Source organism: Anabrus simplex, chromosome 1 (assembly GCF_040414725.1).
Source record: "Anabrus simplex isolate iqAnaSimp1 chromosome 1, ASM4041472v1, whole genome shotgun sequence".
NCBI classification, from domain to species: domain Eukaryota; kingdom Metazoa; phylum Arthropoda; class Insecta; order Orthoptera; family Tettigoniidae; genus Anabrus; species Anabrus simplex.
This window is the reverse complement of record NC_090265.1, coordinates 989,905,471-989,922,363: the sequence shown is the minus strand read 5'-3', so window position 1 is coordinate 989,922,363 and position 16,893 is coordinate 989,905,471.

Genomic DNA, 16,893 nt, shown 5'->3' with positions numbered 1-16,893 from the left:
ACTCATGTATCCTATTTGCGCATGCCCGATTTCCTGCAAGTGTCTGGACTACGTTGCCACTATTTTATTTACACCCCTCGTATTTTCCGTTTTCTCACATTCACGTAGGAGCTTCCACGTTCTGTGCAGGACTGTTAACTTTCCCAGCATCACCGATAAATTACCTTCGTACAAAGTTAAAACAGAAAGAATAAAGGAAGAAGGCTTTCGATGTTCACAGAGCATCATATTTTTACATCATTTTTCAAATAAATTCCATGATACAGATAAAAAAACATCTTCGGAAGCACATACAGTCAAATCAACTCATTGACAACCGGCTGTGTGACTGACTGGATTGCTTCTTAGCCTTGGGGCCCCGAAGCCTCGGATTGGATTCCCGACCAGGTTGTGGGATTATAGTCGTGAATGGTTAATTCTGTTGGCTTCGAGACTGGGTGTTAGTGTTGTGCCCAATATTTCTGCAACTCACACACCACACAGAACACGACTATCCACCACAGTAATACGTAGTTTCCTGTGGAATATGTAAGATGGTTTGCCTTACAAGGTCTGCACTTGGCTAGTAAACAGCCACATTAAATTATTATTATTATTATTATTATTATTATTATTATTATTATTATTAAATGAAATGAAATGAAATGAAATGAAATGAAATGGCGTATGGCTTTTAGTGCCGGGAGTGCCCGAGGACAAGTTCAGCTCGCCAGATGCAGGTCTATTCATTTGACTCCCGTAGGCAACCTGCGCGTCGTGATGAGAATGAAATGATGATCAAGACGACACATACACCCAGCCCCCGTGCCAGCGAAGTGAACCAATCATGGTTAAAATTCCCGCCCCTACCAGGAATCGAACACGGGACACCTGTGACCAGCACGCTAAGCGTGTAGCCATGGTGCCGGACGAAAAGGTAGTTCTGGTACCTTACAAAACCATCGCCTTGTTCTTGACCACTGCAGCACTACTCTTAACGTACCGTACCCATACCTCATTATACATCGTCACCGTTAGACGTGTCTGTGTCGGTATGACAGTTACATACTACAGCAATGTGCATGTACGTCTTGCCGTCATGCAAGTGTACTACCCGTTGGAGTATGCTGGTGCAATGCACTACCAATAAGAATAATGGAGCTGGCGCAGTAATAGAGAAGAGTGCGGTGACTTACACAGTCATGGCACAGGATATATTTCACTATTGACAGTTTCTCCTTTACTTTATGAGGGCTTTCTTCAAGCCCGAACTATGCTACTTACAGAGCGTCACGTCCATCAGCGGAGACACACATTTACACACTCAATGTTAAGACTACACGCTAGCTTTTTGTTAAAGGGGATAGTTATCTTAACAATAAGAGCTCACAACATTATGAACCCGTTAAGATTCTTCTCTTCTTACCGCCAAACTAGTGAAGAGGGGTGGAATGTTTGACGAATACAGAACGTTGATAGATCTACTCCAAAGATATCTGGATTTCAACTTATAACTCTATGAACAACGTTCAAAATGTCCGGCTCCATGGGTAAATGGTTGGCGTTCGATTCCCGGCAGGGTTGGGAATTTTAACTATCATCGGTTAATTTCTCTGGCACGGGGGCTGAGTGTATGTGTCGTCTTCGTTATCATTTCATCCTCATCAAGACGACCAGGTCACCTACGGGTGTCAAATCAAACGACCGGCATCTGGCTAGCCGAACTAAAAGGCATACGCCATTTAATTTCATTTCAACTTTCCAAATTATTTTTAACAAATCAAATTTTCGAGTAAAATTTCTAAAAATTTCAACATAGCATATGTTTTCACATTTTGTAGTAATTCATTACTATTATTTTAAATTCATTAAACCAGTGTGATCTTATTGGCGGCTCGCGGGCCACATCGGCTAGATTGCAGTCATTTTAACTGACCCTAATAATAATATCAGACCGAGCGAGTTGGCCGTGAGGTTAGGGGCGCGCAGCTGTGAGCTTGCGTTCAGGAGATAGTCGGTTCGAAACCCACTGTCGGCAGCCTTGAAGATGGTTTTCCGTGGTTTCCCATTTTCACAGCAGGCAAATGCTGGGGCTGTACCTGAATTAAATCACCGGCCGGTTCTTTCTCATTCCTAGACCTATTCGTCGCCATAAGACCTGTCTGTGTCGGTGCTACGTAAATCCAATTGTAAAAAGAAAGGAATATTAGAACACTACTAACATTTTATACCGAATAACTCATACTAACGCACTGCCTAGTTTTAACCGAGAGCCATATGATTCACCATTTCATTGCAGTGTTATTCAAAATGTGGCAGACTGAGAGGTTCAGATGGTAGAAGCACTGACGTTCTGAGCTCAAGTTGGCGGGTTCGATCCCGACTCAAATGTTCAAATAGGCCAGCCTCGTGTCGGTAGATTTACTGGTATGGAAAATAATTCACGTGCGATAAAATTCTGGCACCTCGACGTCTCCGAAAACCATGCAAGTAGTTAGTGTGACGTAAAATCAATGATAACCAATTATTTATTTATTTATTTGACGTGTGTGCGCTAAGTAGTGGTACAGTCACTAGCATTGGTGGTGGTAGTGATTGTTTTTTAAGAGGAAGTACAACTGGGCAACCATCCTCTCTTTACACGAATTACAGTACAGTGAAGAATACAAGGGGATCAACCCTTTGAAGAATGAAGTTATCAGCAATATAAGCAAATGGGACGCCAGACGGTTAAAAATGGAAGATACCGTAGATCTCACAGACATTTTTAAGAGTAAATATTATTTTATTTACATATTATGCCACAGTGCATTTTCAGACCATAACTGTAAGTAAGTAAGAACGTAAAACAAAACAAGTTCAGTTTCCTGATGTAATCTTTAAGACATTTAAACACTGGCAAGTTCTGATACCTCGTTAACTATTACAACTAATAAGAAACACATTGCTTTAAAATATTAAAAAACGGATAGATATCGATCTAATACAATAATAATAATAATAATAATAATAATAATAATAATAATCACGCATTCAGTTTTACAACTGGATTGTCCCTACGATGAGTCTTGTCCAACTTAATCTAGTCCTCTAGGCTCTTCTTTTAGCTTCATAGATCAGTAAAACTCAACAGTGGCGTAGATACGACTTTTCCTTGGGGGAAGGAATAATAATAATAATAATAATAATAATAATAATAATAATAATAATAATAATAATAATAATAATAATACTATAATACAGTAATCAAGCCCGAAGTCTTATATGCCAGTGAGACCCTTACACTAAATGGGAAAGGTGACCCAGAAAACATTTTAAAAGAAGAAAGAAGAATCCTGAGGAAAATTCTCGGCCCCCGAAAAACAAAAGATGGATATAGACTGAGGTCACGCAAAGTGACAGAAGAGCTTTCCAACAATGCAGCAGACATCCGCAAAAGACGTCTGAAATTTTATGGGCACGTTCGCAGATTGCCGGCAAGTAGACTGTCACACAAGATTCTCACCTACATAGAACATCTAAAAAATATTTCATGGGTACTGGAAGTGAAGAAGGATCTGGAAAAAGCCCATATGGACTCAACTGACACCGTGGACAGAAACCTCTACAGGTAAAAATTTAATGGATGGAAAGTGCAACCAGAGAACGAAGTGAAAAAGAAGACTGGAGCAAAGTGGACAGAAGAACGAAAAAGGATCCACGGAGAAAGGATGAGAGCTGTTTGGCAACTCAGAAAACAGAATCGTTAGAGCTTTGCGTGATCCATTGGGTCCATACGCACATAATAATAATAATAATAATAATAATAATAATAATAATAATAATAATAATAATAATAATAATAATAATAATAATAACATTTTAAATGCTCAGTGGTCCATTTAAATGAAATTTAGGTAGGCTGGGATGAAAATTAAAATGAAAATCCACAGCCTGTTTCCAGTTATTTGACCGGGTCAGGAATGGTACGAATGAAGTCCTCATCTAGCGGCGAGGGTAGGAGTTGTGCCGGCTGCCGAAACCTGTCCCACTCCTCTGGGGCAATGATTAGTGAATGACAGATGAAATAAAATGATAATGGAGAGTGTTGCTGGAATGAAGGGTGACAGGGAAACCGGAGTACCCGGAGAAAAACCTGTCTCACCTTTACTTTGTCCAACACAAATCTCACATGGAGTGACCGGGATTTCAACCACGGAACACAGCGGTGAGAGACCGGCGCGCTGCCACCTAAGCCACGGAGGCTCTTACTAGGAGGATATGAATACAGTAGTAATAACAATACAAATAATAAAACACATTTTAAACGGTTGTTTTTGCAAATGGACGTTTTTTACTATTTTATATTTTGTTAGTATCTATTTATAACAAAGAGTACACGTGCCTCAAGGCAAGATATATTCCCCTTATCCCCTCATTATCTACGCCACTGCAACTGAATACGTCCTTTTAAAAGTGTTTCTTAACCTCCACGAGAATTTTTTCCAAGTATTTCAATGATTAAACCGCCATGTCACAGTCTGTGCCCCAACTATGGTGATCTTCATTTGTTGATTTTCCCTCTGTGGGTGCGCGTGGTAGAATAACGACCCACGGTATCCCCTCTCTGCCGGAAGACGCGACTAAAAGGGGCCCCATGAATCATGCATCATATCCGACCTCCCTTGGTCAACTCTTGTTCTTCTCCGACCCCGACGCTATTAGGTTTACGAGGCCTCCGGTGTCTTTCATTAACACGCCCTTCGTGGCCTGTCTTCCTTTGGCCGATACCTTCATTTTTTGAAGTTTCGGATCCCTTTTAATTCCCATCTCTCTCTTATTAGTGTTAATGGAGCTGGTTGTCTAGTTGTATTTCCTCTTAAAACAATAATCACCACCACCACCAGCAGCTTTTGCTGATTTTATTTATTAGCTGTTGCTTCACGTTAGCTCACTGCACATTGGTCATGTTCTCCACTCTGCCTAATGTTTCCAAATAATGTCACCATCATCACATCTCAAAGGCTTTCTATGACACCTTTGTTCATTGTCCAGGTTTCTCCACAACATATCGCAACTGGCCTTAAACTGAAGGATATGTCGCGTCGACATATCAGAGACTGTTTGTTACAAAATTCCCGTTTGTTCGTTTCGCAATGGACCGGGCGAGTTGGCCGTGCGGTTAGAGGCGCGCAGTTGTGAGCTCGCATTCGGGAGATAGTGGGTTCGAAGCCCACTGCCGGCAGCCTTGAAGATGTTTTTCCATGATTTCACATTCTCACACCAGGCAAATGCTGGGGCTGTACCTTAATTATGGCCACTGCCACTTCCTTCATATTCCTAGGCTTTTCCTGTCCCATCGTCGCCATAAGACCTATCTGTGTCGCTGCGACGTAAAAAAAAAAAAAAAAAGAAGTTTAGCCATGGCTATGTGTCTTCTAATTTCAGTCTGGCAGCAAAGATCTTCTGTCCGAATTCGTCGACGCTATTTAATAAGTTTGCTTGTTGTACTACTCCATTTATGGTAACATGAGGTATCTGTTGGTGTTAACTTATCATTGGTTTTTTTCTATAAGTCAATTTTCATACCAATAATCGTAAAATTGTCATCAAATACTGTAACATTTTTGTTAAATTATTTGGATGTCCTGCTGGCAATGCCAGATCATTTGTAAATTTAATATTCTGAATAAGTCTTCCACCCATACTGGAATCTTTCAATATAAGTTCGGCAAAAGTATGAAACAGTCCTGGAGAAAGCAAGCACCGTTGTATCACACTTTTACAGATCATTGCACAATCTGTAACTTTATTTCCGAACCGGATGAGAGCTGTCTGATGTTGACACAGATCTAAAATTACATTAATTATTAATTGGGAGCAGCCAATTATTTCGAGAAGAGGAAACAACTTTCGCCAGTTTATCTTATGGAATGTTTAACACGCATAGGGGTTTCTGCCTATACTTAACATGCTTCCAAAGCCGAACTGTCATCCAGATACGGTTCGATATCAAACTCCATTCGTTTTTTCAATATATTCTACTGTATGCAGCAGGATTTTAAATGCATGATGGATAAGGCTAATGATCCGTTAATCACTGTAATCAACTGGTACAGTTTTCTTTGGAATTGGAATTATAACTGAGGTATAAAACTCACGTGGCAATTTCCCTTCTTCAAAACATTTGATACAAATTTGGCTATCCATTCAAGAGTAATCACCCCACTATTCTTGATTACTTCAACAGGAATGTTGTCAATTCATGGTGCCGTGTGAGCAGAAATTGACTTTAGAGGAGTTTCAAACTTTTCTCTAAGTATTATCTCCTCTTCAGTTGATCCTTCTTCTTCAAAGGATGCTGACCAAATGAAATGAGCTGGTTCTGCTTTTTGTAGATCCTGGACATATTTTCTTCAAATTTATTTCTTGTAATGTGATCTAATATTGATTTATTTTGAGTGTCTCATATTAATCTCGCACCGAATCCTGTATATTTTCTAGTTGTTTCTCTGACTTTTCTGTAGGATAAATCGATTCTTCATTGGTTTTCTAGGAGTTCAATTTCTAGACATTTTGACTGCCACCACTCTTCTTTCTTTCGCCTACAGAGCTTGTCAGTTTCGTTCTCAGTACTCTGTAATTGTTTTTTGCCTAATTGTGAAGGATCGTTGTTACATTGCCTTCTTTCACCTGTCTCTTGAAGAATCTCCTGGCTTTCTATTTACTCTTTACAAAGTTCCTACCTTACCTCTAGCAGCATTTTCAATGGAGAGTTTAACTGATGTCCATAACTGGTCTACCATATAAGATTTATTTGCATGGTTTGTTAGTTGTTCATCAGTAGCTGCTTCGTATTGTTTACTAATTTCTTTGTTGTAAGGAGATTCAAGGTTCCGTTTCCTTTTCGGTTTTCCATGGTACTTGCGCTTAAATTTCAGTATCCCGTTCATCATTTCAAGCCGGGCTGAGTGGCTCAGATGGTTGAGGCACTGGCCTTCTGAACCCAACTTGGCAGTTTCGATCCTGGCTCAGTCCGGTGGTATATGAAGGTGCTCAAATACATCAGTCTGGTTTAGATTAATTGGTGAGTAAAATAACTCACACGGGACAAAATTCCGTCACCTCGGCGTCTCGGAAAACCATTAAAGAGTAGTTAGTGGGACGTACAAAACAATAACATTATTATTATCATCATTGCAAGTGAATGGTCAGAGCAGATGTTAGCATCAAGATAAGTCATGGATTTCTTCACTTGATTTCTGTACCTTTTCTCAAGAAGGATATAGTCAATCTGATACCTGTGTTAGTTACTTGGTGTCTCCTAAGTAGATTTACTTCTGCTTGGTGCTGAAAACCAGGTAATAGTTATAACAAAGTTCTCTTGTTCAAAAAAATTCGTGAAGAGTTGGCCCTCATGAGTTTCTTTTACCAAGTCGATACTAGCTGACAAGATGACATTATTTTCCTTCGTCTATCACAGCATTCCAGTCCCCATTTATGATAACATTAACATTAGACATTTTATTTTGGAGTAATTCTTCTAGTTTCTCATACATTTGTTCTATCTTATCCTCACTGTAGGACGTCGATATAACTTGCAACACAATCAGGTTTACAGTTCTTGCTGAGAAACGTGCTATGATTATTCTATTATCAATGGCCTCAACATCAAGGAAGGCTTTCCAGAAAGTACTGTTAAGCACCAGTCCTACTCCACCCTGACCATATCCACTTCCAGAACGTACTGTAGGACCTTCTATTATCCACTCATGAATTCACCCTGTTCTCTCCAACGTATTTCTGCTTGTCCTAAAATATCTAAACTATGTTTTTCTATCCCTCTTTTACGTTTTTACCATTTCCCAACCTGTCGTATAGTTTTCACATTCAATGTCCCAATTCTTAAATAGGGATTTTGCTTGATAAAAACCTGAGAGGTTCTATTTCCAGCTAAATAAATATTCATTATTCGACTCATTACAGGTTTTCCTTGGAAAAAGTATAGCAGTGGTTTTCCTTTACCTTATGAATTCTATGCCGTTGACCATATCATTGACAAAAAGGAGTCATAAATATAATACAGTAGGGATCAGAAAGGAGCAAGAGTTTACCAAAGAAGGCTGGATAAGGAAGATGGAAGTGTCGATCCCAGCACAAGCAAGTGGAAACAATTATAGACACATAGACTCAGTTTCGGACTTCGTAGTTCGCCAAACCATGTTCCAAAATTGAGGCCAGTGGAGGTTATCCATTCTAGTCGCCTCTTACGATGAGCAGTATGTATTCTACCTCCCTCATTCACAAGAGAACGATTCAGGTATCCTGTGTTTGAAACCCGACGACTTCGGTTTGGATTTTCATTAGGACTAGCGCGTGGCGGTGACGAGAGCATTCGGTCCTAAAACCCCGCCTAAGACTTAAATTGAGCTTAAATGTTTCATTGAATACACTTAAATATGAGAAAGGAGACGTTGGAAGAAATATAATCAGTTATACATTATTTATTTACCGGTATTTATTTATGGCAGTTTATTAAGACTGGATTCTGCCTCTAAATGATATCGTTGTTTTACATTGAAAGGCCTTGTTTCTGTTCTATTTTTCCTCATCATTAGCGCTTGCTGTAGAGTTGCTGAGGGTGACATTGATCGCTGAAGCTTGACCTTAGCCGTCAAGACTGTGATCTGAACCTCATTAATCAGCACCATTAACTCTCAGCCCTCCGGCAAGCAGTGTTCTGCAGCCTGCACCCTTGACGCTGCCGTCTCCATTAAGGACATAGCTGTTTCAATACCACTGGCTTGAATGCCGTGCCCATCATTCCAGAACCCTTCCGTATGACCGCACACGAGCTTTGTGATTTGTCCATGCAAATACGAGCATTTCAGTGAGGCCTACCTCAGGCGATATCTCTTCAAAAGGAACAGCGTATGTATCCTCGCAGGTTCAGGTAAATATTTATGATATCCAAACTGGTGGTGGTGATTATTGTTTTAAGAGGAAGTACAACTTAGCAATCATCCTCTCAATATCCAAACTTCTCCATACAAAGACGCTTGAGGGAAGATGAAATACTCCTTCTCATCAATACTAAATTAGCCAAATTTTTATTCTGCATCTCAAAAGCCTATGCAGCAACAGTGCTGAAATTTGTAGATTTGTTTTTGAAGTCTATTGCATGTTCACTGCGTCTGTCTCCTTGACTGAATGGCCAGCGTACTATATTTCGGTTCAGCGGGCTTTGGGCTCAATTTCCGACCGTGTCAAGAATTTTTTAACTGCTTATAGTTCATTTCTCTGATTCGAGAAATGGGTGTTTGTGTTTCGAGCAATATACATCCTTATCTACACATAAAACATATCACTATCAAACCATCATAGAAGCACGCTATAGTAAACACATCCCTCCGCATAGGGTTGGCGTCAGGAAGCACAGCCGGCCCTAAAACTGGGCTTAAATCATACAACATTCCGATCCAAGATAACTTGGAAAGATGGTGGGGAGAAGAAGATTGTATTTTCAGTGAACTAGAATTGTGTAATGGAAACGAAAAAAACATGTCACAAATCAAGTTATATAAAAACAATGGCTCATAAAACACGTAATGGGATAATCACAGCGGCAGGTCAGTGTAGGGTAATGTAGCAAATGGAAGTTGGAACAATGGCGAAACGGAAGCACAATACGATAAGCATAACCTCCGTCATCAAATAATATAAGCCGTGATAAAAAAGTTTCCGTTTGATGGCGTTGCTGAAGGGGACATGCAACGTAGCGCGACTCCAACGCGGAAAAATAAGCACGGACATGTAGGCAAAGGGATTAGTGTCGTGCCGAGGTACGTGCGTTAAATGCGACCACGTGAACTATGGCCACGTTGTCCGGCTCCATAGCTAAATGGTTAGCGTGCTGGCCTTTGGTCACAGGGGTCTCGGGTTCGATTCCCGGCAGGGTCGGGAATTTTAACCATCATTGGTTGATTTCCCTGGCACGGGGGCTGGGTGTATGTGTTGTCTTCATCATCATTTCATTCTCATCACGACGCGCAGGTCGCCTACGGGAGTCAAATCAAAAGACCTGCACCTGGCGAGCCGAACCCGTCCTGGGATATCCCGGCACTAAAAGCCATACGCCGTTTCATTTCATTTCATGGCCACGTTATTGCCAAATGCGTCCAAACAGGACCAACGCGCTGTTATTCTGTTCTTGGCTGCCGAAGGACAAACACTGGTGGACATCCATCGGAGAATGAAGACTGTGTATGGGGCAGCATGTCTGTCGAAAACCACAGCTGAAGAATGGTGCACCAAGTTCCGGGCGGGTCGTTTTTCGACACAAGACGCCGGTCGATCTGGGAGGCGGACAAGAAGAAGCGAGCGGTTGATGAGGATAGTCGTGATCTCTCCCCATGCGATTATCACGCCTACGTTTCCTGTCGGACGAGGATGTGCAGCAGACGGTTATGGACTTCTTCACGCACGGTGTTTTACGTCACGGGAATCTTCAACGTGCTGCGTCGGTGGGATGAGTATTTCAATGCTCACAGCAATTTTGCTGATTGGCATCTCCTCATGAATCATAAATCTTGTACGTACATTTCTTCTGAGACTCCGATGAGCTCGTTTCTCTTTCCCAGTTTCACTAAGAGGGCGGGTTTCAGCACTCACTGAGGGACCATCTTGCCAAAACTTCAGTCTTGATGTGGGATAAGAAGAAGGCTGCATAAACACAAAGGGAACAGACTAAAGGACAATTATCAATACAGCGGGTAAAATAATAGGAACACAGGATAAACACAAACGAATAATAGGTACCGAGCGGGCCATGATAAGTAATAGAGAGGAACAAACAAAAAATTAAATCAAATATTAAGTCATATGGGTTCGCCTCTGTGGTGTAGTGGTTAGCGTGATTAGCTGCCACCCACGGAGGCCCGGGTTCGATTCCCGGCTCTGCCACGAAATTTGAAAAGTGGTACGAGGGCTGGAACGGGGTCCACTCATCCTCGGGAGGTCAAGTGAGTAGAGGTGGGTTCGATTCCCACCTCAGCCATCCTGGAAGTGATTTTCCGTGGTTTCCCACTTCTCCAGGCGAATGCCGGGATGGTACCTAACTTAAGGCCACCGCCGCTCCCTTCCCTCATCCTTGCCTATCCCTTCCAATCTTCCCATCCCCCTACAAGGCCCCTGTTCACCATAGCAGGTGAGGCTGCCTGGGCGAGGTACTGGTCATACTCCCCAGTTGTATCCCCCGACCAAGAGTCTGAAGCTCCAGGACACTGCCCTTGAGGCGGTAGAGGTGGGATCCCTCGCTGAGTCCGAGGGAAAAGCCAAACCTGGAGGGTAAACAGATGATGATGATGATGATGATTAAGTCATATGTCTATAGAAAGGAACATCAATAGCAACACATTGTAGGGTACAAATTAATGGCAGGTTAGTGTCGGAAGCGCGAGGAAAACACAAAGACAAACATGAAGCCGCTAAAGAACAACGACAGTCTGCACATCTTCATACACTTCCGTCATCAAATAGCATACTAGGTGAGTTGGCCGTGCGGTTAAGGGCGCGCAGCTGTGAGCTTGTATCCGGGCGATAGTGGGTTCGAACCCCACAGTCAGCAGGTCTGAAGATGATTTTCCGTGGTTTCTCATTTTCACACGAGGCAAATGCTGGGCTTGTACCATAATTAAGGCCACGGTAGCTTCTTTCCCTCCCCTACGCATTTCCTATCCCATCGTCGCCGTAAGACCTGTCAGTGTTGGTGCGACATTATTTGATGACGGCAATGTAGGATGATACGGAGGTTTGTAATTGTTTCCTCTTTCCTTGCTCCATCTCCCTACACTGACCTGATTGTTGAGAAAACAAATAGCATGTTTTTGTTTCTTTCGTTTTCCTGTGATTATCAGACATTCTTCCTACTCTCATCAAGGCGTTACTCCCCACGAAATCCAAAAAAAATTGTGATTCATCATTTAAAAATAGATAGATCAATATTGAGAGGGTCAGGCTGCATGGTCAGCATTGAGGCCTTCGGTTCAGCGGGTCCCAGGTTCCATTCCCGTCCGGTTGGGGATTTCAGCTGCTTCTGATTAATACCTCTGGCTTGGGGACTGGGCGCTTGTGTTCTTCTTAACACACGTCTCATCATTCACGCAAACACACAGGACGGAATACCGCAGAACCACATAATAGTAATTACATCTTTCCATATGGCGTTGGTGAAAAGATAGGCATTGGGCCGTAAAACTGAGCCCGCTCCATGTGTGTGACAAACACCACACCCGCGACCCACCAGAATACGGGAAAACGGCAGAAAAAGAAAAGAAAGGAAAGAAAAGGAATATCATAAATTATCAAGTATTCAAATGAGCACGTATACTCTGATGATATAAAAAGGGATTTTTTGTAAATCATACAGTGGCAGCACGATAATTGGCATCAGCATATTTCCTTTTGTAGTCCCAAAGACGGATATTATAAAAGGCATCATTAGAGCGTCACTAGCGGAATATTAGAAGAGCCGAGAATTTTTGTACAAGAAATGTTAGTCCTCTCTCAACAACGTCAGGCTATTCGTTACCGGGACATGTATCCTCTATAATCTACCTACTCAAAAATGCTATGAGCGTACTACTACTACTATTATTATTATTAATACTATTATTATTATTAATAATAATAGTAATAATAATAATACCAAGCTGAGTTGTTGAGAGTGTAGAGCCCTGACATTCTGAGCAAGTTCGCTCAGACTGGTGATGCCTGAAATTGCTGAATAATTACAACAATAGTGTGTCGGTAGATTTACCAGCACATGTAATAAATTCTGAAGCACAAAACTCCAGCACATTGTCTCTGAAAGCCGTAAAAGTAGTTAGGGGACGTAAAGCCAAAAGCATAACATTAGTAATAATAATAATAATAATAAATTATTATTATTATTATAAAATGTCAAGTCGTTTCTTTGTGTTTCTTGAGGTGGCGTAGCTCTTTTCGGGTTCACTTCTTAGGGATGTGACTTGTATGTTCAATTTTTAATCACATACCAGCTTTACTGCCAAATAAAATCTCTGACAGTTCCGGGGATCGAGCCTACGGTCCCCAGATAACAGCTAATAGTGCTAACTTTACGCTAGAGTGCTGTAAATAATAATAATAATAATAATAATAATAATAATAATAATAATAATAATAATAATAATAATAATAATAATAATAATAAACTGATTTCGTGTTTGAACTCCCGCTATTCTGCGTCACTGTAGTGTAATCTATCAGAGACGGATCAAGGGATTTCAAAGTATTTTCACAAGACGTCTCCACTATTGATTTTCTAGTGCTTCCTAGAAATATGTACTGTTACTAACTTATCGAGAATATTTATGTTTAGAGGTTTGGTAACCTCATCACTTTTCAATCGTTTATTTGTTATGTTGGAGTTGCAGCCACTTTTCTTAAGTTATCAACCAATTAGATTCTGCCTTTTAATGCTAGTGTCTATCAATCAAACTGCTCGTTGCATTATTGTTCTAGAACTATCAGCCAGCCCTTCTATAAATACTGTGAGTTTTTGAGCTAGATGTCTATTTACATCGTACCTTTAAGTGTTTTACTTAACTGAGGAGTTCTCCATCAGGAGATGCTGAGGCGGGGGCTGGCGTGAGAAGGTGGCATCTTAAGGTAAAGGCAGAATTTTCATCTAGATATCTGAACATTACCTACGTGTGACAAAAGGGAAGATTCCAACGTTCCCCTTTAGCATGTAATGGTTAGGTCGACCTGCGTTTCATTCAACTTCAGTGTAAGGCTTTCTCTTCGTTTAAAATTAAAATGTAAGTTTCCTAGGCAGTCTTCGGACTTATTGCAACCAACTCTAATGGGGATTTTGTAAAATGCAAGGACACATGAGTGTGTACTCTCGTTCCCCTTCTTCACTTTCTTTTCTGGTGATTAAGTTTTCCATTTTTCTAATTTTCTCTTCCCTCCTTTCGGACTTTAATTTCGTCTTTCTTAGTCACTGAGTAATATGGCTTATGCACTGCGACATCGGGCCTTATGCCCCCTTACGTATTTTCTTCAGTCTTAGCCTACGAGTACTTGTGTGTTTGCATTCTCGGTTTTCACTTTGTTTTCGTTCTCTGTAGTCTACCTTCGTCTATTCTTCTCTTTTCATGGCCGTGTAGTATAGGCTTCTGCTCCTGCATTCTCTCTGGCTTCTCTATTACATAACGGTACCGAGTGTAATAGCTGCTCAAGCTCTTCCGAGCAGAACGAGTTGTCTGCTTTAAGTGTTAGAGGTGTTTAACACTAAATATTAATGTAAATTTCCTGGCCCATTAAGGGCGTTTGTAAAAATTTTAAATTGTCGTCAGGGTTCAAGATCCATCTTGGTGTGATATTTAACTTAAATTGAGGGTTCGATTCCCCTCGTTCAGACTTTGTATTACCGTAGAAGCTACGGCTTCATTCTTTGAATTATGTAAGGTTCTACATTCCCTCCGTCGGAGGACTCAGTTGTAAAGGCTAGTACCTCTCTATCCTCTTTAATGCCAAAGACTTAAACATTTGTGAGACTAAGTCTCACACGAAAATGGAAGTCCAGCTCCACTTATTGTAAAATGACTAAGCTTAGAAGCTTCCTTGTGTTTATGTTTACCCCCAGTTAAAACTTTGTATTTATTTGTGAAATGATTATCCTATTAGAAAAAGAAAATATATTTTCAGTAGTTTTGCTATCAAAATTTAAACTTCGGTTAATGCTTTGCCCAGCCATTCATCCCTCACGCTTTGTTCCGTCTCTGGACCACGGAAATCACCCGGAATACTAATAATAATAATAATAATAATAATAATAATACCCAGGTTGTCCAATAAACGGCGTCGTTGCCTGACTGCTTTGTACGCTACCACGATTAATGTTACAGTTAGTTGTTCCAGGAGGGAAACCATAAAATTATAAACGAATAGAGTAAAACACTGAATCTACTTAAATGTAACGGAATAGGTGACGTAGTCCACCGGGGAATTCTGTCCGCAGCGAGCTTATTAATGTTCTGCTGTTACGGCAAGCATAAAGTTGGCAGCAAGAGCCAGGGTGGGTCATAACGGCCTTGAATGGCAAAAGGTAAAGTGTATATGAAGAATATAATTTATAGCCTTGGAAAGTAAACTCGTGTCTTCGTTCCGAGGTGGTGCAGCTCTTTCCAGGCACACTTCCAATGAAGGTGAGCTGCATGTACCATTCTAACCAAATACCAGCCCTCCGAGTCCTCCGAGGACGGCAGCTAATAGTTCCAACCGTTACGTTACGGAGCTGCGGCAAGGTTAGTGAACAGCGAACAGTGCAGTGTGTGTGCGTTTAGACAAAATACTGATGACAGTACGACGGGATGCTGGCGATTACGTTCACTGCAAAATAAAGAGCACTTTTGGTGGAACACATTTGCGAAGGTGATCAGTTTACGGACTATGTGAATCTAAAATTTTGTACTAGTTTCCCCAAGTCCTAGAGTCCAAATCGCGATACTGCACATGATTTAATACGTAAATTTGGAGGACCGATTCAGTTCACGACGTATCAAGAAGAGGCAGGCCTTCGATTTGAACGGACGATAAACTTGATTTAATCTCGAACATAATTTTGCGAAGTCCTAGAAAATCAATGGCGCAGGTTAGAAGAAAACTGACACCAAATAATGCTGCAATAACGTACTTCAAATGCACCCAACGATTGAAGTTCAACAATTAATATAAAGTTATCATGCGATGAGGTTACTTTCTTGTGAATGGTTCCAGAGATAGAAATGTCGACACTTTCTTCCACTCTCTTATCAACGCGAAACTACTGTTGAGAAACTTCCCGGCGCATACGAATCTGAATTTCGTAAAGAAACCGACCTCACCCAGTCTCAAACTCCCAATCTAGGGAAAAAGAAGCGGGCTAAAACTAGAACGAATAAAATCACGGAATAAACTTCCCTTCCTCCTCCGAGACAAAGTAAAGAGTTATGCAAAGCTTTATTCTACCAGTGACACGACGTATCGTCCAAAAAATAAAAGCAAACATATTTCAGTTCTTAAAAGTTTTATTACTGTAAGCCGTTTATTTGTTGGAATGTGCGTATTACCGAAGTTTAATTTCGGGAGCGTTGTGTGTTTTATTATAATTAGAAACGCTCAAAATAACAGCCGGGCTCTTAAACTCATCCCATTCCTTGAAGCAGTAAAAACATCTAAGCATAGATCATAATCCGCGAGCACCGAGCTCGATAGCTGCAGTCGCTTAAGTGTGGCCAGTATCCGGTATTACAGGGCAAGCTGGCCTGCGGTTAGGGTCGCGCAGCTGTGAGCTTGCATCCGGGAGATAGTGGGTTCGATCCCCACTGTTGGCAGCCCTGAAAATGGCTTTCCGTGGTTTCCCATTTTCACACCTTAATTAAGGCCACGGCTACTTCCTTCCCACTCCTAGCCCCCTCCTGTCCCATCGCCGCCATAAGACCTATCTGTGTCGGTGCGACGTAAAGCACTAATCTGCGAGGATAGTTGTTATCACCAGCAGCGTCATAGACAGGTTTAATTGTGAAAATGAGGACGGTGACAGTGAGTGCGAGTAATGTGGTAGCTAGGTATAGTATTCAAACAGCTCCGTAGTAAGATGGGTCTGACCCTTACTCTGAGACTCGGGGTTCAGTTCCAAACCAGCCCAAGGAATTTCATCCTGAATTGAGGGCTTGGACTCCGTTCATTCAGCCTTCGTCCTGTTTAATGTGAGAGGCAGAATGCATGGTCAAGAAATCTAAATAATACGGCTGAATAGGTCGTTATGTTGATCTCGTGACACTCCAACATCTGCTGCCACAGGGTTTATCTTGTTCGTAAGTAAACTATTGGGTTGAAGAAACGGCGACGTAAAACAGCGCATTAAGT